A 23,871-nucleotide genomic window follows, 5' to 3' on the forward strand; every position below is an offset into this window, starting at 1 on the left:
TTTCACTAGGTAGGTGGTTAAGCACTGGAATGGGTTACCTAGGGAGGTGGTGGAATCTCCATCCTTAGAGGTTTTTAAGGTCAGGCTTGACAAAGCCCTGGCTGAGATGATTTAGTTGGTATTGGTCCTGCTTTAAGCAGGGGGCTAGACTAGATGACTTCCTGAGGTCTCTTCCAACCGTAATCTTCTATGATTCTATGATCTGCCCCACATGCTGGTCTGTGGGTGGCCTTCAGTGGGTGTTTGGCATGCCGGGGAGCAGGCTGGCTGGGTGTCTTTGTGGCTGTCTGCTGGCCACGCATAGGCATGGGCCTCCCCTCCTCTTGCCCCGCCCTCGGTTGCTCTGTGGCTTTTAAACCTTCCCTTGGAGCTGTCAGCACCAGCCGCCTCTGCTCTAGGTGCCCAGAGGAGGAAAGGTGTGCTGGGCTTCAGCCTGGGACTCTTTCTCCCTCATGCGTGTCCCTGATTATGAAGCCTGGCCCTGGCACTCCTTTCTTTAAGCACCATGTGGGCAAGAAGAAAAGTGTGGCAGCAAGCACAAGGGCCAAACTTGTGGGCATCAGGTGAAGCAGTGAGAATCCCAACCATCAGGTCAAACTGCAGGACTGCAGGCATCGGTAGTCAGGCTGCAATCCATTGCAGCTATCCTGACCAAAGATCTGGCTCCAGTGGGTGAGTGACACCCAGCAGGAGGGAAAGGACTCTTGCACAACCAGAGAGAGGAAAGGTGAGCACTTTGAGCTCCAGGGCTTTAGCACAAGCCAACACAAGGTCCCACTGAGATTTGAACTCAGATTTCAAGATTCAGAGTCCTGAGTGTTGACCGTTACACCATGGGACCAGCTTGTGCGCCGTTTTCTGGACATCTGTGACCCTCACGGGGCTGGCTTGTATACGGGTCAATGGGAAATCAGGACCTTGTGACTGACAGTCCCCAGGGACAATGGGGAGAGGCCAAACCTCCAAGTTAGCCTGACTGACAGGGCAGGCAGTCTAATGAGGGAGTCACCAGGCCATGTGAGCTGGAACTACCTGGGCCAGAGTGGGGCCAAGCTAAGAAGAGAGCAGGATCCGGAGCAGAGTGTGAGAAACTGCTACCTGTAGGAATTTGCTACTGTAGCAGTTACTCATATGTAAGGGATTGTAAAAAAATACTATCTGATGTTACAGTAACTCCTCACTTAAAGTCGTCCTGGTTAACATTGTTTCATTGTTACGTTGCTGATCAATTAGGGAACATGCTCATTTAAAGTTGTGCAATGCTCCCGTCTAACGTCATTTGGCAGCCACCTGCTTTGTCCACTGCTTGCAGGAAGAGCAGCCCGTTGCAGCTAGCTGGTGGGGGCATGGAACCAAGGTGGACTGGCAGCTCCCCTTATCAGCTCCCCGCTCCCCTAAGTTCCCTGTGCAGCAGCTGCCCAGCAGGCTAGCAATTGCAGCTGTCCCTCCCCCCACTGCCATGTGCTGCTCCTGCCCTCTGCCTTGAAGCTGCTCCCTGAGACTCCTGCTTGCTGTGTGGGGGGGAGGGGAGGAAGAGGGGGGCTAATGTCAGGGTGTCCCCCTCCACCCTGCTCCTGCACCCTGCTTACCCCACCTTCCATAGAGCGGGGGGGACACACGACAGGGCTCAGGACAGAGGGAAGCTTGTGGGCAGCAGCAGCTGTGGTCTCAGCAAACTGATCTAATTAACAAAGCAGTGTACTTAAAGGGGAAATGCGCATCTCTCTCTCTCACACACACAGTGTGTGTCTCTGTCTGCGATGCTCTCTCCCTCTCTCCCCTCCCTCCAGTCCTGCTGCCTTGTACACTGTGAGAGTTAACCCTTGAGGGCTCAGCCAATTGCTAGTTCATCACTTAGCAGTAAGGCATTCCCTGGAAAATATCCCACCCTCTGACTTCACCACCTCAACCAAGCTTCACAATCATCATCACTGTGTACCAGTATTAAATTGTTTGTTTAAAACTTATAGTGTGTGTGTGTGTGTGTGTGAGAGAGAGAGAGAGAGAGAGAGAGAGAGATAAGGTGTGATACTGATAAGGTTGTCCTAATTTGCTACCCATCACCTTTTCTGGTACAGAGGTAATGAATTGTTGCCAGTAGCAGATACTGATACCTAAGGTTGTTCTTATCTGCTGACTTGTCCTATTTTTCTAAAACTTGACAGTGGTGTGGGATGGAAGCATAAAGTCTTTGGCTTCCAAACGACTCTGCCTGATGTACATCTGTATCAATTACCTCTTAATACAGGATTGTAAAAAATAGCGTGAGGTCATTTAAACATAATTTATTTTGCAGCTTCATTTACTGTGCTAACAGTGTAGCATCCTGACACTGATACTTCTGCCCAAGTGACCTGTGGTTTGGATTCATTTTAGTGGGAGGCGGGACATGTGGAAGATAATTTAAACGCTTAATTTCCTTCAATATACTTCTATGCTGGTGCGATTTCTGATAATTACAGTTCTATTTTATTTATTACAATAGCGCAAGTAAGTAAGTCACACAAGTAACATAGTAAACTCTAGTGAGTCTATGCTGACATAACTTGAGTTAACATACACTTGTAATGTAGATATGGCCTTGGGTATATGAAATGTTTGGGAGAGGTAACAGGAAAAGTATGAGGGTAGACCAAGATTCAGTCAGGTGTTTAGGCTCCAGCTTTTGTGGAAGTGGCCTTACTGCACCCTAAAGGCTCAGGAACAAAGAGGTACATAAGAACAAAATATCATGTCTTTATTAACATTTCTTAACTTCAGAGTGCATAACTCATGTTTTTAGAATTCTTGTGGTTGGGTCAAGCCCTCTTCGGGTTATAGATGTGTGTTCATTATGTTTTGAAGGCCAAAACTATAAACGGGTTCAACAAAGAATTAGATCAGTTCTACAGGATAGGTGCATCAGCTATTAGCCGAGGTAATCAGGGATGCATCCCCATGCTCTGGGTGTCCCTAAACCTCTGACTGCCAAATGCTGGGTGTGGACGATGGGATGGTTCACTCGCTGATTGCCTGTTCTGTTCATTCCCTCAGAAGCACCTGGCACTGGCTGCTGTCAGAAGACAGGATACTGGATAAGATTGACTATTTGTCTGACCCACTATGGCAGTTCTAATGTTCAGCAAAAATTACAATAGACTTTTGCCTCTGAGAAAGATGTTATAGGAGATAGTGTAACCCACACACAGAGGTGAAAGTAAGCCAGTATGGCCAGGTATGGCGTACCGGCAAGCAGCAGCGGCTGAGTTATATGGGCTTGTGGCTCCAGCAATATTGAGGGCCTGGGGGCCCGGCTCCACCAATGTTCGGGGCTGGGTCTCCCCCCTGGCCCCATCTGCTGCCCCCCCATGCCTCCCCCAAGTGTCACCCAGCCCCCTCTTGTTGCACCCGTGCACCTCCCTGGGCCCCAGAACAGAGCGTCCCTGTCTCTCCCCTGCAGCTCCATGTTGCCTCCCTGCATCAACTGCTGCCGCAGGGTCCTAGTGCCCCCCATCAACTAGTGGCAGGGCAGGCTGCTCTTACCCTGCCCTTCCCCCTCAGACCCTTTCATTTTCCAGCAGGACCCTCCACCAACACCTGCCCCTCCCCCCCCCCCCCCCCCCCCGTCCGCAGTCACCACTGCTGGGCAAGGGGCAGCCCCACCCTCCACCCCTAGTGAGGCTACAGTGAGGAGCAGCAGGGAAGGAGACGCATGTGTGATGGCAGCCCCCTCACACATGGCACCCACCACATGGGAGGCGAGGGAGATTCCTGGACCTGAGAGGGGCCCTAGGAGCATGTGCAGTGACAGTGGTGGGGGTGAGTGTGCTGCTGGGGGGGAGGCGAGGAGGGCCCCTACCCCAGAGCTCGTTGCTGCCAGCGGGAAGAGGGCTGGGGAGAGTCCTCCTCTCTGGCTCCAGTCTGCCTGCCTGCACCCCAAACTCATCCCCAGCCCTGCCCCACCCCAGAGCCCACACCCCCAGCCAGAGCCCTCACCCCCTGCACCCCAACCCTCTGACCTAGCCCTCAGCCCCCTCCCACACCCCAAACCCCTCATCCCCAGCCACACCCAAACCAATCCCCAGCCTTACCCCACAGCCCTCACCCCTGCACCCCCTCCCTCTGCACCCCCTCCCAGGTGCAGGACTTTCTCCAAACTCCCTCCCAGAGACTGCACCCCTCCTGCACCCCAATCCCCTGCCCCAGCCCAGGGCCTGCACCCCAGACCTCCTCCCCCACCCAAACTCCCTCCCAGAGCCTTGGGCAGGTGGGGGGTGGAGTTTGGGGGGGACAGAGTTTGGGTTGGGATGGGTTCTGGGCACCACCAAAAGTTCTACAAACTTGCCATCCCTGCTGGAGAGATTTGATTGAGTCTGACTCTGCTCCACAGCCTTCGCTAATGTGGTAGAGGCTCATGCAGGGGACAATAAGGGGTCTGTTGGCATACTGCCTTTGTTGAATATTTGTCAAGTTCTACACACAAGCAATGGCATGTGGAAAAACACTAAGAGCTGGATTGCGAGACAGCTGCAAAATGCAATCACCACTGGTGGATTGAATGAAACAAAAAGTTTTGAGAGCAGGTCAAAAATTCAGTCAGCCTGGAAGTCAGATGATCCAGCAGAATAAAGGTCTGCTTTAAAAATAATAAGAAAAAGTTAGAATTAAAAATTCCAAATTATAAATCAGTAAAAAACATAGCAAGAGCAAAAACAACAAGGAGTCTGGTGGCACCTTAAAGACTAACAGATTTATTTGGGCATAAGCTTTCGTGGGTAAAAACCTCACTTCTTCAGATGCATAGAGTGAAAGTTACAGATGCAGGCATTATATACTGACACATGGAGAGCAGGGAGTTACTTCGCAAGACTAGCTCAGATACCTTTGGAAAATCATGGGAGACGGGAGAGATTCCAGAAGACTGGAAAGGGGCAAATATAGTGCCCATCTCTAAAAAGGGAAATAAAAACAATCCAGGAAACTACAGACCAGTTAGTTTAACTTCTGTGCCAGGGAAGATAATGGAGCAAGTAATTAAGGAAATCATGGAAGGTGGTAAGGTGATAGGGAATAGCCCAGCATGGATTTGTAAAGAACAAATCGTATCAAACCAATCTGATAGCTTTCTTTGATAGGATAACGAGTCTTGTGGATAAGGGAGAAGCTGTGGATGTGGTATACCTAGACTTTAGTAAGGCATTTGATACGATCTTGCATGATATTCTTATCGATAAACTAGGCAAATACAATTTAGAAGGGGCTACTATAAGGTGGGTGCATAACTGGCTGGATAACCGTACTCAGAGAGTTGTTATTAATGGTTCCCAATCCTGCTGGAAAGGCATAACACGTGGGGTTCTGCAGGGGTCTGTTTTGGGACCGGCTCTGTTCAATATCTTCATTAACGACTTAGATATTGGCATAGAAAGTACGCTTATTAAGTTTGCGGATGATACCAAACTGGGAGGGATTGCAACTGCTTTGGAGGACAGGGTCATAATTCAAAATGATCTGGACAAATTGGAGAAATGGTCTGAGTTAAACAGGATGAAGTTTAACAAAGACAAATGCAAAGTGCTCCACTTAGGAAGAAAAAATCAGTTTCACACATACAGAATGGGAAGAGACTGTCTAGGAAGGAGTACGGCAGAAAGGGATCTAGGGGTTATAGTGGACCACAAGCTAAATATGAGTCAACAGTGTGATGCTGTTGCAAAAAAAGCAAACATGATTCTGGGATGTATTAACAGGTGTGTTGTGAGCAAGACACGAGAAGTCATTCTTCCACTCTACTCTGCTCTGGTTAGGCCTCAGCTGGAGTATTGTGTCCAGTTCTGGGCACCGCATTTCAAGAAAGATGTGGAGAAATTGGAAAGGGTCCAGAGAAGAGCAACAAGAATGATTAAAGGTCTTGAGAACATGACCTATGAAGGAAGGCTGAAAGAATTGGGTTTGTTTAGTTTGGAAAAGAGAAGACTGAGAGGGGACATGATAGCAGTTTTCAGGTATCTAAAAGGGTGTCATAAGGAGGAGGGAGAAAACTTGTTCACCTTAGCCTCTGAGGATAGAACAAGAAGCAATGGGCTTAAACTGCAGCAAGGGAGGTCTAGGTTGGACATTAGGAAAAAGTTCCTAACTGTCAGGGTGGTTAAACACTGGAATAAATTGCCTAGGGAGGTTGTGGAATCTCCATCTCTGGAGATATTTAAGAGTAGGTTAGATAAATGTCTATCAGGGATGGTCTAGACAGTATTTGGTCCTGCCATGCAGGCAGGGGACTGGACTCGATGACCTCTCGAGGTCCCTTCCAGTCCTAGAATCTATGAATCTATGACAGCTAGTATATGATAAGTATCTATAGTATATGATTTTAAAAATGTATTATTTTCCAAGGTCATTATCTCACATTGTCGCCATCCTGGGGAGTTTCTGTACTAAACATGTTTATTATTATATTATAATTAATTTTACATAAGAACAGCCATACTGGGTCAGACCAATGGGCCATCTAGCTCAGTATCCTGTCTTCCAACAGTGGCAAATGCCAGGTGCTTCAAAGGGAATGAACAGAACAGGCAATCATCGAGTGATCCATCTCCTGTCATCCACTCCCAGCTTCTGGCAAACAGAGACTAGGGATACTCAGAGCATGGGGTTGCATCCCTGCCCATCTTGGCTAATAGCCATTGATGGACCTATCCTCCATTAACTTATCTAGTTCTTTTTTGAACCCTGTTATAGTTTTGGCCTTCACAACATCCCTTGGAAATGAGTTCCACAGGTTAACTGTGCATTGTGTGAAGAAGTACTTCCTTTTGTTTGTTTTAAACCTACTGCCTATTAATTTCATTGGGTGATCCCTGGTTTTTGTGCTATGTGAAGGAGTAAATAGCCCTTCCTTATCCACTTTCTCCACACCAGTCAAGATTTTGTAGACCTCAATCATATCCCCTCTTAGTCGTCTCTTTTCCAAGCTGAAAAGTTCCAGTCTTATTAATCTCTCCTCATATGGGGAATCTGTTCCATACACCTAATAATTTCAGTTACTCTTCTCTGTACCTTTTCCAATTCCAATCTATCTTTTTTGAAATGGGGTGACCAGAACTGCACACAGTATTCAAGATGTGGGTGTACCATGGATTTATATAGTAAAAGAATAGGAGCTTGGTTTGCTTACAAACTATGTGAAAAGGCTGCAAAACACCAATCCTCTGGACTGCATCGACATGCAGAAAGCCTTATAAGCCAGTCACTGTAAAAGCCAATGTTAGAAGTACTTAATGAGGCTGTTGAGAATGCTGGAGACACAAACACCGTTTATGCAAAGGAACATGGCGGTCTCATCATACATTCTATTTAAGCAAGACTACCACACACTACAAACTGAAGGGCAATGTTAAGTTCATTGTCACTTGTTAATCCTGAAGCTGGACACTGGTTCTGACCAAGACCAGCAAATGCTCACTATCTTTCTGCAAGAAACTCAGCTGACTAGTTAGAAGCATGTGGTGCAACAATGAAAGACTCAGCAGTTGAAAAAGTGAAGAATTCTCTCACCATATTCCAAAAATGTGCATGCATGGCTGATGAATACAATGATGCAAATGGGCATCAAGTATTAGGTCATTGTGGTTATCTTCATGTCAGTGGTAGGCCAATAAATGCATTTCTAGATGTTCAGATTATAGAAGACACATTGGCTGCATCTGTAACAACCCACAGCTTAGAAGAGTTAAATGCTTGTAAATGAACCCCAAACAGATGGCTGCTTGTGCATTTGGTAGAGCGGCAAACTTCTCTGGAAGACATAGTGGAGTACAACCTTGCTCAAAGAAAAGTGTAACCCTCTCCTATACACACTGCAGAGGCCATCTACTCCAACTAGCACTAGTACAAGCTGCAGAATCTTCAAAAGACATTTAAAAAGCCATCAATTTAATGTCCTCATTATACTCTTTTTTTTCAGCAAGCATCCAAAAGGACTGAACATCTTGGGAAAAATAGAAGACACGCTGGGACTGAAGTTCAAATTAGTCCAACCTGGGAAAACCCGTTGACTTTCTCATGAGCGATCCTTGGTTGTTGTCTTAAAATTACTGCAACTGTTATTATTGGCTTTGAGATGGGATGGAGCTAAGTAGTGAGGCTGGTGGACTACTTTTGCTACTATGATCAGAATACACAATTGCTATTCTGTCTTGTAAGTCTACTGACAAATCACTTAGGTCATTAAACAGTGCCATCCAGGTATCTGCTACAACAGTAATAGATCTTTGTCCAGCAATAGAAGTTACACTTGGATCAATTGGAGAGATATCTATTGAAAACATACTGGAAGAAGCAAAGACTTCAGTCCAGAAATTGACTAATGAAGGCACTTACATTAAATCCTTAAGTGAAGAGGACAAGAAGTGTTTGTTAAGCCAGCTGAAAAAGTACACAGATTTGATTCTTACAAATCTACAACAGCGACTTCTGGATTCTACTCAACAGATGCCTGTTATAAAACATCGACCGTTGAGTGGAGTGATGCACTATCAGCAATAGGGTTACCATGTGATCAAGACAGACTAGAGAATTTGAACACAGAGTGGAATGTCAGACGGTGAATGGATGAATGGCTTCAACTTCTTCTTTATCATTACTAGTGGTTTGACCCAAACTTTGTGCTATATTTCCTGGGATGAAAGAAGTAGGCATACATCTCTTGCTACTCCCAGTCACAACAGCTACAGTTGAGCATTGGGGGGAGGGATAGCTCAGTGGTTTGAGCATTGGCCTGCTAAACCCAGGGTTGTGACTTCAATCCTTAAGAGGGACAGTTAGGGATTTGGGGCAAAAAAAATCTGTCTGGGGATGGGTCCTGCTTTGAGCAGGGGGTTGGACTAGATGACCTCCTGAGGTCCCTTCCAACCCTGTGATTCTATGATCTGTTCTTTTTCCTCATTGAATAGAATTTTGTGTTCTGAAAGAAGTCACCTTCTGCCTGATCACGAGCATATCATGAAGGACTGGAAGTACCAGACACATGAGAAGCCACCAAAGATGAACACACTGCAGTCAAGAAGTTAATTAACAGAGTTGTGCAAAATTACAAGAAACCAAGAAGGATGTAGATGTAGTGCTTCATAGTAGGCTTGAATAGCCAACTTTAATTTGTGAGATGATTTTAAAACATGAGTTAAATCTAATAAAATGGTCATGAAACATTTTTCAGTTTTTACTGTGGTGCCATATAGCTCACCTTCATCCGCACAGTCTCATCCCTTGGCCCTCACCCCCCGCCCCGTAAATTCCACCCCCCCCCCCATTTCAATTCCCCAGTGTCACCCTTATGCCTTGTGCCACTTGAAAAAGACAGCAACCCTTGGGAACATGCATCTTTATCTCACAGGCTGAATTGTTATAATCCCTGCTCCAGGAGGTGTTTGTTCTATACTCCTGCTGGATGGGCACAGAATGGGGCAGCAAAAGTTTTGTGTCAGTTTTTGTTGCTGCACATTCCTTAACTTAGAATAATAATGAAATGAAGAAAACAGAGATTGAATTAAAGGGGGAAATAAAAATAAAAGGATAATTGTAATATACTGTAATAAGGAAAAGATTGAGATTAAACCAGACAAGGCTGCAAAATGATAATTATCATAAAATAAAAACTAGGTGTGTTGAAATCCCATCAAAATTTGCACATGACTCAAAGTCAAGTGTAACCATTACACCACTGACCTCTCCTCTGCACATCTGGGATGCTCTGGACTGAGTTGGGATAACCAATTTCAGCACAGACCTTGCCTGAGATCAGGGGCTCCATTGTGCCACATGCTGCAGAAACCCCAATCAAGATGAAGGACACAATTTTCACTTGAACTGTACAAACACTGACTGAGACAAGGGCCTTCTTTGTTCCAGGCACCATACAGACATTGGGATCCCCATTGTGTGAGGTATCGCACAGACCCCAGCCAATCATAGGATGTGTGGATGGACAGATGGACCTGCTGTTTACACTACCTGGCTTCTTGCTGAGCAAAATCTTGCTTCTTTCCCCCACTGGGAGTCGAAAAAACATTGCCTGGGTGAAAACCAGGAATCCCAACTTCTAGACAATGCTGCTGTTGTTCCTGCCTAAAGCCATGTCTACACATCAGAGTAAAGTTGACTTAAGTTAAAGCAACTTATGATCATCGACATAATAACATCAGTGGAGTATGTCCACACAACTTTCCTTGTGTCGACTAGTGTGTCCACAATCATTGCTCTTGCACTGACAGTATTGAAAACATGTAAAAAAAATCCATGTTGCACATGTGAAGACCACATTTGAAGTTTGTTAATGAATGCCGCTTCTCTGGCTCTGCAGCCTAATGGGCGGGTTGTGGTCCCTCCTCGGCTGTCTCTGAGGGAGGCTACAAGCAATTCACAAAACAAGAGCATGGAGGGAGACAATCAATGAAAGACTCAGGCTGGATAGCTGGGAAAGGACCCGGGCAGGAGCATATGATAAAGCTCTTGGAGGGCCAGACGGAGATGTTGAAGTCCCTCATTAGCCTGCAATCAGAGCACATCTGTGCCTGACTCCCCCTTCAGCTACTACAGAACTCTGGTCCATGCTCTCCCCAAACTCCCCCACCACATTCCTCATGTGTTCCTGGTCCCTCACAGTACCCCCTGCACTCCACGCCTAGGGACTGGTTTTCCAATGAAAGCTGGAGTTACACCCAGCTGTGAGAGCCCGAACCCTGAGAATGCTCCTCATTTTCCTGTCCCTGTTTGACCAAAAGTTTTTGTTTTGTCCTGTTATTAAACTTGAGTCTTTGAAATAAAATAAGCCTTTATTTATGACATACATACATACATCGCTTAGTGCTAACATTGAAACACAGTGGCTACAGGTAGGAATATTTGATCCTTGCAATTAATGCTCAGGAAGCAAGCACTAGAGGGGTAATTCATGACATTAAGTAAACATTGCCTGGCTGAATGCATCACATAAAGGCACTGTGATGTGGTGGACTAGGCCCTGAGGCCCTGTGCTGGAAGCCTTGTGGCCCTGCCACACCCCACCTCGGAAAAAGGCAGTAGAGAGAGGGCCTACAAGCTGTCTAGAGTGGCTATGTGAAAAGGAGCCAGTCAGGGCCCAGCAGGCTAGTATAAAAAGTGCTGCAGGGCCAGAGCAAGTTCAGTTCCTTGCTAGAGCTGGATGAGAGTGGATGGTGCTCTGGGCTGGCTGCTGGGCTTCTACCAGGGTAAGGTGCTGGGGTAAGAATGAAAAATATGCTGGAGCCATGGAGAAGTGGCCCAGGCAGTTGTAGCAGTGATGCAGTGTATTTAAAGTGACATGGCGGACGGCTGCTATCTATAGGGTCCCTGGGCGGGACCTGGAGTAGAGAGTGGGCCTGGGTGTCCCCTATCAGCCACTGTGAAAGTGGCTTGGACTTTCATGCACCCAAGAAGGGGAACTGAACTCTTTTAGTGGCCCAGATGAAGAGCTGGGGCCAGAAAGGCCCAGAGAGGTGAAGAGTCTCCAGAGAGGTATCCCTGGGGGATGTGGCCCCACATCAGGGCCAGGACTGCTTAACTAGCAGGGATAATTCGAGGAAGCCCAGAAAGGGCTGAGAGATAATTTGTGCAGCATACTGTGATAACCCCTGCTGGACTGATTGAAGAGTGAGCCCCAGGATAGGGCTGCAGATCAAAGTACCTTACAGAGGGATATTGTGCAACACTGCGATGATCTGTCACTTGACAGTATTCAGGACGTAATTGTGTTATACCAATAGAATAGAAACCAGTTTCTTATTAAGAGGGATAAGGCAAAGATGCCACATTTATTGTGTGCTAATTCATTTGAGACTCCTGGCCCTTTAATCACAGAGGGTGGGGGTCTGTTCCTAGGAGCCGTTGCTGTTACAATGAAGTGAAAGTCACTTAATGGCTTATAGCATTTGTTTACATTGTATCAAGTACTTCAAGAACAAAGTCAATTAACTTGTTTGTAAGTTTTACATAGTAATAAAGTAGCTTTCACAGGACAGATACAATCAATGGTTTCTACAGACAGTAGCTTACAAGTTTTAACAGAAGACCCAAGAGATTTTTGTACTTGGTTGGATTTTAAAGTGTGGGGGACAAATTATGGGGGGTCACTGTCACTTGGGGGAATCACTGTTAGTACCTTCGGGGATTATTGGTAAAAAAGCCTCAGGTATTGTAAACATTGGTGTGCACACAGCCGGCTCTATAGCGAGCGGTTCTATTTTTGGTTAACCAAAGCCTACTGACCTCCGGAGGGTAGAGGCTTCATAAAAGAGCTCATAGAAACTTTAAGCTACAATTAATCATATCCAAAGTGTTCACTGAGAAATCAGGGGTAACAAGAGCCTATAGGGCAAGGTAAAGCTGCTCACTGAACGAGACCAGGGGTAGCAGGATAAGATAATTTAGGCTGTGTCACTCGCTGCAAAGGTTCAGGGGTAACAAAGGACACTATACACGTTAAAAATGTTTAAGAAAAGACAAGGGAGAACAGTCTCAGAGGGAGGAATGGAGTTTGAAGGAGCTCCAACCTCACCTTTTGTAAAAGAAATAACACCTTTTAAACAAATCCTTCAGAGATATGGGCACAGTCCTTGGACTGAACAAGCCCTTGCAGATGCTTGCTCTATTTCAGATCTAGAGGATAGATTGGCCCAATATATCCTCATATGTAAACCCCCAAATGCAGCAAAAAGAGACGCTGCAGGGATCTGGCTGCTGTGGGAGGCTTGTAATGACAGCTACCTCCGCCTAACAGCCTGTAAAGAGGAGAAAATATCTCTAAAAGAAAAACTATCCCAATTGGAAAAAGGGGTAGAAAATTGGAAAGTAATGGCAACAAATTCCCACAATCAAATGGAAATGATAAAACATGCCTTACAGGAAAGTAAAAGTAATGAGAGATTCCTGACGGACCAGGTGACAGCCTATAAAGACAGAGAAAAAAAATCAGGCTTTAATCAAAGAAAACCAGGTCCTGCAAGGCATGATTAAGAAATTAACATTAGAACAGGGCAAAGCCCCGGAAAACCATAATCACTGCTGTTGAGTCTGAACTTTTGATGAGCTTAAACTTAACCCAGACTTGATGTCTCTGTCTGAACTTTTAATCAAAGCTCTGACCTGTGAACTACTCATGACACCCCCTTCCCCTTAAGTAGCCATCTCCCCTTTTGTCTTTTTGAATCTACATTTTAACCTGTTTTATCCTGTAGAATCTTGATTGATTATGCATGACCATTATGATCTGTTAATCACTTTGTTTACTTCTGTGTATAAATATTGATGCTCACCCCTAATAAACTTGCCACACTTACTCCGAAGCCTTTTAAGCTAAGGATAGTGTGAGCCCGTTGATCAACGAATTGGTGTCTGGTCTCTGACAGATTGTGAGCTCCATACCAACTCCGCACGAACTCGGGTGCTGGAGAGGTGAGTAAGGACTTGCTTTTTACCTAACAATTTGGGGGCTCGTCCGGGATTTCCTTCTGGTGCGGTGCCTCTGTCCAGTGGTCAGACCACTCATATACGAATTGGCAGGCGCCACGGGAGATTTCTCCCAGCCAATTCAATATTGAGGGGTCGTGTACTGGACAGCAGGATAAACGCCAGTTGGAGGGCTCCTGTCATACACCATGGGTCAAGGGACTAGCGTGCCTCTTGAGAGTCCGTTGGGGATTGTAAATAAGTTATGGAACGAAGGGAAACTCCCAGTACAGACAGAAATGTCTAGGAGGAAGTTGTACACACTGTGTGTAAGGAATTGGACTGGGTATACCGCGGTATTGGCCGACCCGGAGATGAGGTGGCCTTCGTATGGCTCTTTCGAACAGGCTGCCTTAAGAGGAGTAAGGAGCCAGATCGAAAAAGACCATCCGGGACAGTTATGTTACTGGTTTTGTTGGGACACAGCAGCAGAGCTGTGGAAATCTTTAAAAATTATGGCAGTCAGGTATTCTCCCGAGAGTGAATCCCCTCCATGTTATTTCAATGAAGGGTGTAAACCACGGCGTGTTTTGACTCGTCAGTTGGTCCCCACTGCACCTGCCCCTATTCCTCCGCAGGGGGACTCTCTCCAGGGCGCAGAGGGGAATCTGCAGGACTCCAGATCGGAATCTCTGCAGAGGGATAAGGGGGAAATGGAAGGGCACACCTCGGGAGGAGTAATTACTAGGCAAAAGATCAAGCAAATGCAGCAGGATGCATATCCCTCCCCTGGGGACGCCCAGAGGGTCCGGTCGCATCCGCAGATACTTACATCAGGGACGAATACACCCCTGCACCACCAGCCCAGCCCGTTCCTCAGGCCTGGATCAACTACGGGCAACAGCAGCAGCTGCAGCAAACTCAGCCTCCTCAATGACGGTACCCCGGGGGCGAAGGCAAACAATGTGATGGTCTTATTTCCTTAATGTCTTTAGCGGGCTCCTTCCTCACTTTCTCCCCTCCCAGCAAAGAGCCTCGTCTAACCCTTTCAGTCCAAGGACTGCCTGTCTCTTTCCTCACTGATACTGGAGCTACTTTCTCTCTTTTAAATCATGCCCCCTCTCCCTGGCTATCCTCTGAGGTTAAAACTGCAACTGGGGTGGAGGGCAACCCACAGTCTCTGGGACTCACTTTGCCTCTAAATGTTATTTATGCTGATAAATGTTTTTCTCACCGTTTTCTTTTCCCCCCAGCTTGTCCGATCCCTTTGATGGGCCGGGATTTACTCTGTAAGCTTGAGGCTACTTTAACCTGCACTCCTGAAGGGGTAGGATTATTGATGACAGTGTTAGGAGATTCTGCCCCAACTCAGGGTAATTGGGAAACCCCCCCCTCTCTCTCCCCTGACCTCACTGACTTGCCTTTAACCCTCTGGGGAATTTCTGACACTGATGTTGGCCTGCTCCTTTCGGCAGAGCCAGTAAGGATTCAAGTGAAGCCCTCCTTAACCCCCCCCGTCAGTCCCTCAATACCCCCTGTCGCTGGAAGCCCGGGAGGGCATCCGCCCCATTATCGAGGGATTCATTGCACAAAAGCTAGTCCGCCCTCAGCGCACTCCCTGTAACACCCCTATACTGCCTGTCAAAAAGCCTCCTAAAAAGGACGGAGACCCTATTCGTTGGCGCTTTGTACAGGATCTACGGGTTGTTAATCAGTATGTGGTCCCTCTTCATGCAGTAGTTCCTGATCCAGCTACTATCATCAGCCAAATCCCCTGGGATGCTGAGTGGTTCACTGTTATTGACTTAAAATCAGCCTTTTTCAGCATTCCTGTGCACCCAGACTCTCAGTATCTCTTTGGTTTCACCTGGGAGGGACAAAGTTATGTCTGGCAACGACTTCCTCAAGGATATAGAGACAGCCCCACGATTTTCAGCCAATGCCTCCGCCACGACTTGGAAGGCTTCACCAGTCCGCAGGGATCCACGTTAGTCCTATACGTAGATGACATCCTATTAGGTAACCGTGAAGAAGCTGCCCTCCGCATCGATGGTAAGGCACTTTTATTATACCTACACACCAGAGGCCACAGGGTAGACCCTAACAAGATTCAGTGGGTCTCACAGAAGGTCCGATATCTGGGCTTCCTGTTAACCCCAGAGGGGAGACAAATGGACCCAGTCCGCATAAAGACTATCCAAAACTGCCCTCTGCCAAACACCAAGAAACAACTTCGAGGTTTCTTAGGATTAATTGGCTTCTGTCGCCCCTGGTTGCCGTCCTGCGGGGAGTTAAGCAAACCGCTCCACCGACTCACTGCTAACCTTGCTCCTGACCCTTTGCAGTGGTCCCCAGACACGATCCAAGCCTTTCAGTTACTCAAGGACAGTGTGGCCTCCTCCATGTCTCTCCGCCCCCCCCAATTACAGCAAACCCTTTCACCTTTTTGTCCACGAGAGGGGCGGAATTGCTAGTGGCGTCCTTACCCAGCTGAGCGGGCCCCACCATTTCCCGCTTGCTTTTTACTCTCAGCAGATCGACCCTGTCGCTCAGGGAACCCCATCCTGCACCCGGACTCTGGCAGCAGCTGCCCTGCTGATCACAAAGGCAAAGAGCCTGACCCTGGGTCATTTTACCATGGTTTGGACCTCTCATGCCTTGTCAGCCCTTCTGCATAGGGGCACAACCCAAGTCTTTTCGGCCCATCGTCAGCAACAGCTAGAGGCTGAACCCTTAGAAGACACTAACCTAATTTTTGAAAGGTGTGGGCCCCTTAATCCAGCTACCTTGCTTCCTGACCTGCCAGTCCTCCAGGATCAGCACGACTGTGTGGAAGTAGTTTATAGCATCTTACAGATAAGGAACAACCTGTTTGACGTGCCACTGGAGAACCCTGATTGCATCCTCTTCTCGGACGGAAGCTCCTTCTATGTTGATGGCAAGCGTTTCACTGGTTATGCAGTCACCTCTGAATGGGACATTCAAGAGGCCGCCTCACTGCCAGGCAACTGGGGAGCCCAAGCCGCCGAACTCTATGCCCTGGCCCGAGCTTGCCAGTTGGCCGCTGGTAAGACCGTTACCATTTTTACTGATAGCAAGTATGCTTTTGGAGTTGTGCATTGTCACGTCCACCTCTGGAAGTTTTGAGGTTTCCAGACAGCTGCCGGTAAACCCATTCAGCACCTCCCCCTCATCCACAAGCTTTTGGACGCCCTCCAAGAACCCTCGGTCCTGGCTGTAGTTCACTGCCGGGCCCATACTAAAGATGATAGCCCCGTCACCCGTGGGAATGCCCTGGCTGACGCCTCCGCCAAGACGGCTGCCGTCTTACCCTTAGCCATGCCCACTTTGGCTATTGTAACCTCCTCCTTTACTCCACCGCACCCCGTACCAGTACCCGCTGCTGAACTACAGTCGTGGGAGAGCCTCGGAGCCACTCTGGTCAAAGGGACCTGGCTTATGCCGGATGGCCGAGCCTGCCTCCCTCGCTCCACATACCCCGTGGCAGTTCGCTGGCCCCATGATAAGGGGGGTCACTACGGCACGCACGCCCTTGTGGACACCATCGCTCGCTTTTGGTATGCTCCAGGCATTCAACCCTACTGCCTGTCAATAGTGAAAGCATGCAGCACATGTCAGCGTAATGGACCTGCTCCGCCTCTTAACAAAATTAAGGGTGGAAGACCTCCGCCTGCTGCTCCATTTCAACATCTTCAAATTGACTTTGCAGATATGCCAAAGGCTTTTGGGAAAAAGCACCTCCTTGTTTTGGTTTGCCCTCTGACTTCATGGGTCGAAGCTTTTCCTACTGCTAATTGTACTGCTGCCACAGTGGCGAAGATTCTCCTTAGAGACATTGTACCCCGTTTTGGCATCCCTCTCGTGCTTGACTCAGATCACGGACCCCACTTTACTGGTCATGTCCTTGGCCGTTTAGAACAAGGACTGGGCATTTCACACTCCTTTCATACACCTTACCACCCCCAGTCTAGCGGGAAAGTTGAGCGTATGAATAGGGAGCTTAAGCTTACATTGGCTAAATACTGTCAGGAAACAGGGTTAAAGTGGCCTCAGGTACTTCCCTTGGTCCTGTTTCACCTTCGTACTCGCCCAACCCATGTATTGGGATTATCCCCCTTTGAACTGCTCTATGGACACCCCCCTTTCAAAGGCGGGGTGCTACCACGTGCTGATGTTTCACTATTGGGAGGGGATCATATGACCGCGTGCCAGTTTCTCTCCCTACAGGCTCGCCTCCGTACCCTTTGGAAAGCCTCGCAGTTTTCCCAGACCGTGCCGCTGGAAGAACAGATCCACCCGTTCCAACCAGGGGACTTCGTCTGGGCCAAAAAGTTTGTTCGTGGCGACACCCTCCAGCCGAGGTTTACTGGACCCCACCAGGTTCTTTTAACAACCCAGACTGCAGTGTTCCTGGAAGGACGCAAATCCTGGATCCACCACTCCCACGTCAAGCCAGCCGTAGTGGACCACGGTGATGGACCAGCAGCTCTTGCCACCACTGAGGACACTGCCTCCGACCAGTGGACCAGCTTACCTCTTTCAGACATCAGACTTAAATTGACTCGGCAAAAATGAGAGGACCTTTTATTCTGACAACTTTATGTTTTTTATTATGCCTTTTTAGTTTATTTTCTGCTTATAAAGATAATGCTTTTATTAGATATTCCCACGAGGTTAAAACTCGTATTTTAGGAAATAGAAGTAATTGCTGGGTATGTACTCAATTTCCAGTAAATGCAGAACAGGGACTCCCCTTCACACCCATTCCCCTGACCACTGCTAATATGACTTGGATGCCACCGGCTAGAGAAAAAAATCCAGTCCAACACAATCTTACATGGGACAAAACAGGAGTGCCAATTAACAGATATCTCAGGGTAACCAATCAGACAGGATCACTGTGTTTTGTTAAAGAAAAGGGGTCAACTTTTGTGGGAACAAGTAAATGCAACATGTATTTTAATGGCACCGCCTTTAGTAAAAATCTTGGCTTCAAGCCTTGCGCATCCCACTTATCCCATATGTGGATCCCTCACCCCGATCCAACTTTTTCATGGGTGGGCAAGCCTTCAGAGTCAGCTTTTAAGAAGCCCTGCTCAGATCACGAGGGTGTCCAACTAATTGTTAAGGGATATACGATTGCCTTCTACAACTGCTCAAGCAGTACTACACTGCACTTTGAAAACACCACTACCAAATTGTGCCTCTGCAGTTTGCACAACGACCCCTCTGCATTACCAGGGGAACAGTGGTCCAACGGGTGGTGGGTTACCTCCTACTTTGAGCAATGGAATACCCGAAACGCATTGTATGGAACATACTGGGTGTGCGGGCCCAAAGCTTATTAGTTTCTCTCCCCTGATTGGGCAGGGTCATGTTATTTAGCGTGGCTAACACCGCCTTCTCGCATCTCCCTCACTCCCCCTCATTTTCCCCACGTTCGTAACATCCGTGAAACCTTCAGAGATATTAATATCCGTGATGGTTTGTCGTGGCAGCGGTGGGCTGGTCTCATTAGCTTGAGGGGTGGTGTCATCCGTCTACAGGGACTACTAGAGTCTTTAACCAATGAAACTGCGACCCTATTTGAGAATCAGGCCGGGGAAATGCCCCAGCTGCGCCAGTTAGCTTTGCAAAACTGAATGGCTTTAGACATAATGTTAGCAGTCCAGGGAGGAACTTGCGCCCTCATAAATGAAGAATGCTGTGTTTTTGTAAATGACACCTACCCTGACACTTTTCAACGTACCAAACATCTAAGGGAAATGGCTAAGAACTACTCCTCTGGCCAGCCACCTTATGATTGGTGGGGAGCCTTATGGAATTGGCTGCCTGGATTTGGGTGGGTTAAAAAACTCTTGGTGGGTATTGTTGGGGCCATAGTAATCCTTATAATACTGTGTTGCTGTATTCAGTGTGTCCCCTCCCTCATAGACTCATGTGGGTCAGTTTATTCTTTTCCTACTTCAGCCAAGGGCCTTACTCTCTTCGAGTTGGCCCAGGCTGAAATTGCCAAGCGGCCCTTGGCTCCTTAAAATGGGGTGTAGCTTTTGGTAAATAGTTATCCCAAAGCTACAAATGGAGGAATGTTGAGTCTGAACTTTTGATGAGCTTAAACTTAACCCAGACTTGATGTCTCTGTCTGAACTTTTAATCAAAGCTCTGACCTGCGAACTACTCATGACACCCCCTTCCCCTTAAGTAGCCATCTCCCCTTTTGTCTTTTTGAATCTACATTTTAACCTGTTTTATCCTGTAGAATCTTGATTGATTATGCATGACCATTATGATCTGTTAATCACTTTGTTTACTTCTGTGTATAAATATTGATGCTCACCCCTAATAAACTTGCCACACTTACTCCGAAGCCTTTTAAGCTAAGGATAGTGTGAGCCCGTTGATCAACGAATTGGTGTCTGGTCTCTGACAGATTGTGAGCTCCATACCAACTCCGCACGAACTCAGGTGCTGGAGAGGTGAGTAAGGACTTGCTTTTTACCTAACACTGCGATTCTAGTATTAAACACTTGAAACAAAAATTAGGTTTTGCTACCCGCCAAGTAGCAGCTGTCAAATCAGGAGAATGGAACCCTGATGACTGTCAAATTCTAGCAGATTGGGAAGCAGAAATATGGGACCCCCGAGAAGTCTATGAGGGAGACATTTGGGATAACCCACAGAAGGGTCCTGTAGCCCCGGTGGCAGCTTTAGAACGGCGCACTATAACTACCCCCAGAGCAGATGCTCAGGGTGGGGGTAACGAACAAATAACTATCCCAGTGTCAGCAGCCGACCTAAAGGCAATGGCTGATCACCTAGGTATATTGAACAGGGAATCCTTCTCCCGATGGTGTACCGATGCCTTCCTATTAACCGGGAGAGAGGCACTGACCACTACAGAACTCTACCGGCTTATGGGGATATGTGCGGCTCCAGACATAAGAGCTACCCTGGACCGCATTAGAATAACTGAGCCCGCCAACTAATTATCTCTAATGGCAATGTTCAGGGAACAAATAGGTAGGAGAAACTTCATAGCCCAAGCTGTAGCTTCCACCCAGGGCCCCAATGAGGACCCGGAAAACTACCTCACCCGGTGGGCATTAATGCAAGTAATGTCCGGTCTGGTAACAGTGACTGGCGTTAGCAATCTATACACACTACCTTTCTCAGTCTCGGCTCTGAGAGACTGTGCTGCATCACTATTACCATATTATTCAGGGAAACTTGTGGTTTGGCAGCACGGGGACCCTGCAATGCTAGAAGAATTAAGGGGAATGGTACAATAAATTACCACACATGCAGGACCTAAACCCCAAATAAAAAAAGAAATGGTTGCATATGTAGCGTCAATGGAGCCGACAGTCACTTTCTCAAACGAAAGTGGAACCAAGGGATTTGCAGGATCCTGCAGAAGACACTCAAGGGGAAAATTCAGGGGACAGGGAGATACTCAGTTCAGGGGTCGGCTATATCCAGACCTTCAAAAGTCTCAGTCAGACGACGGGGCTAAACAGCTAGAAAGACCCACCTCTGATGTGCGCCGCATGGCATGGAAGTTATTATTACAGCTGGGAGGGGATAGAGAAAAATGGGATAGAGCCCCCATGTCTGATATTATGAAGGAAATTCTCAGACTGCAGGGCCAGAGAGGAAACGTTTTGGGGGTAACAACCTGATGGACCTGCCACCTCCCCCTCCTTCAAATGATCAGGAATATTACTAGGGAAGCCCACTGGATGTAGAACCCCCACTTGGCATAGGAGCCCAACAGTGGAGGTTTATAGGGGAATTGACATGGGATCCAGGAGGAAGACCCTATATCTACGTCCAGCAGGGAAATCAAGCTCCTATGCTGGCTCTAATTGATACCGGAGCCTCCGTCTCTCTAATCAAAACTGCTCCACAGACAGGGACCAGAGGGCAAATCATTATGCTTCAGTCTTTTCAGGGAAAACCTAGCCCAGGATAAGAATGGGTGCAGGTACCATTCTCTGTTCAAGGATTCCACACCACCGGGAGCCTGATTCAGACAAAGCATATGACCTATGCCATGATTCTGGGCACGGACTGGCTGTTTAAAAATAACATTATTATTGATCTCCCCAGAAGCGCCTTATGGAGACTTGAAACCCTTCCACCTTATCTCCCTACAGCAATCTGTGACAACTTTATCACTGCCAAAAGTGATAAGCTCATTGCTGCCCTCACCGCAGAGCAGCAGGAGAAATGGCGTTCAAAGTTCCCCACGGTCTGGACCCATAAAAAACAGATTGTGGTAGAATTAACGCTTGTGTTAAAATTGTAGGTGAACTGGTGTCCCCACAGAAGCAATATCGGTATCCCAGGGAAGCAGAGACACAGCTCGTCCAAATCATTCAGGACCTGGAAGAGCAGGGAGTGATTAGAAAAACTAACTCCCCTTTTAACTCCCCTGTCTGGCCAGTCATGAAGGCAGACGGGCAATCCTGGAGACTAACCATTGATATAGGAGAATCAACAAAGGAAGTATATCCATGGCCCCCACTGTGGCAGATATGACACAAGTCATCCAAAAGGTGCAAGCCACCTCCAGGTATTTTTCAGTTATAGATCTGGCTTACTGTTTCTTTGCCATCCCATTACATCCTGATTCACAGGACCGGTTTGCCTTCACCATCAGAGATCAGCAGTACACATTTCAGCGCCTACTCCAAGGATTCCAAGACTCTCCAGCTATCGCCCACAGACATGTGCTAGATATGCTGGACCAGTTAAGTCCCTCTGACTGACCATTCGTCTTTTCCTATGTGGATGATATTTTGGTTTTTGGCCAACTCGAGGCACAGGTGCAAAGACTTACAGAGGACATCCTTGCATTGATCCAGGACACCGGCTTCAAGGTAAGCCTGGAAAAAGCACAATTGGTGCAAACCCAGGTCGTCTACCTAGGTATTATCATTGGCCAGGAGGGAAGGCAGGTAGATCAAAGGAAGGTATGGGCTTTAATTGAAATGCCAGCCCCTACCAATGTGCACTCCTTAAGGGTTTTGCTGGGTGGATTTAACTTTCTACAACCCCATATCTATAAATATGCAGAGATCACGCTTCCTTTATGGAAACTGCTAAAAAAGAAGACACATTGGGAATGGGGTCCAGACCAGGAGAACGCTTTAAATATCCTGAAACAAAAAGCCCTAGCAGCCCCTGCTTTACGCTTCCCGGATGAATCTAAACCATTTGTCATTCGGTTAGCAGCTAATGAGGTGGCCATGGCAGCTACTCTCTTGCAACAAAATGAAAACCAGACATTGGTACCTGTGGCTTATGAATCTAAAAAACGACAGGGAGCTGAACTAAATTTTGACGCCTGTGAACGTGAATGCCTGACAGCCGTATGGGCAGTTCAGTCTTTCGAGCCACTCACCGGCAGTGCCCCAATTACTATACAAAGCACACATACGCCTCTGAAATACATCCTATCTGGAAAACTAATAGGAGGCAGGGTGTCCAACACCCGAATGGCACAATGGACTCTAACACTGGTAAACAGAGGAGTCCGGGCTGACACAGTATCCAAACCTGACATGCTGACACATGCTCTTATTGAAAAGGGGACTAAGCATGTATGTCCAGCAGTCACACTAGAACAGAGGATAGCACAAGCCCAAGCACCACCACCCCCCCCAAAGAATTGGATACCATGGGTCAGGAGAGACATATTTGGTTCACCGATGGCAGTTCCATGGTGGTGCACGGTAAGAAGAGAATCAGATATGAAGCCATCAATTTAGAAGAGGAGGTACTAAAGGGGTATTTGGATCATGGCTCAGCACAACATGCTGAACTCCATGCCATATACCAAGTCCTAAAACAATATGAAACAGAGAACTGCCCCAAGACTGTATACATCTATGCTGACAGCAATTACTGTGTAAATGGGGTGCAATATTGGAGGTTTGATTGGCAGAGGAACAATTGGAAAGCCGCAGACGGGAAAGAGATAGCGTATATAGATGAATGGAGATGGATTTATGCCTGGGTTACCTCTCATCCCAACCAGCTTAAAATCAAACATGTCAAGGCACATGGAAAAGGCTCCGCAGCTGAAACAGTATGGAATAACCGTGCTGATGCCATAGCCAGAGATTATGAAGGGACAGCAGCGGTGACCCGAAGGCAGGAAAATAAGGTATTAGAAGCAGTCCGCGTCCCAGGAAGAATTGAAAGACAGGAACTGGTGAACATAGCTCATCAGTTCATGCATGAAGGAGTGGAAGGGACGCTGGGAAGGTTAAAGCAAGTGGCAGAATGGAAGGGGATGAGAGATGATGTGGATACATGGGTCAGGAATTGTATACAGTGTGCCAAAGATAAAGCTCGTCCTCCACACCAGCCTCAGATGCTACATCAAAGAAGGCTGGGACCCTG

General features: G+C 47.4%; 1 non-coding gene across 1 annotated transcript; it reads right to left on the reverse strand.

Moving 5' to 3' along the window:
* Positions 1–769: 769 nt before the first annotated feature.
* Positions 770–841, reverse strand: TRNAQ-CUG (transfer RNA glutamine (anticodon CUG)). Its single transcript has one exon. It is a non-coding gene; the product is annotated as a tRNA-Gln (tRNA).
* Positions 842–23,871: the final 23,030 nt, after the last annotated feature.

Source organism: Emys orbicularis, chromosome 18, assembly GCF_028017835.1.
Source record: "Emys orbicularis isolate rEmyOrb1 chromosome 18, rEmyOrb1.hap1, whole genome shotgun sequence".
Classification (NCBI taxonomy): Eukaryota; Metazoa; Chordata; order Testudines; family Emydidae; genus Emys; species Emys orbicularis.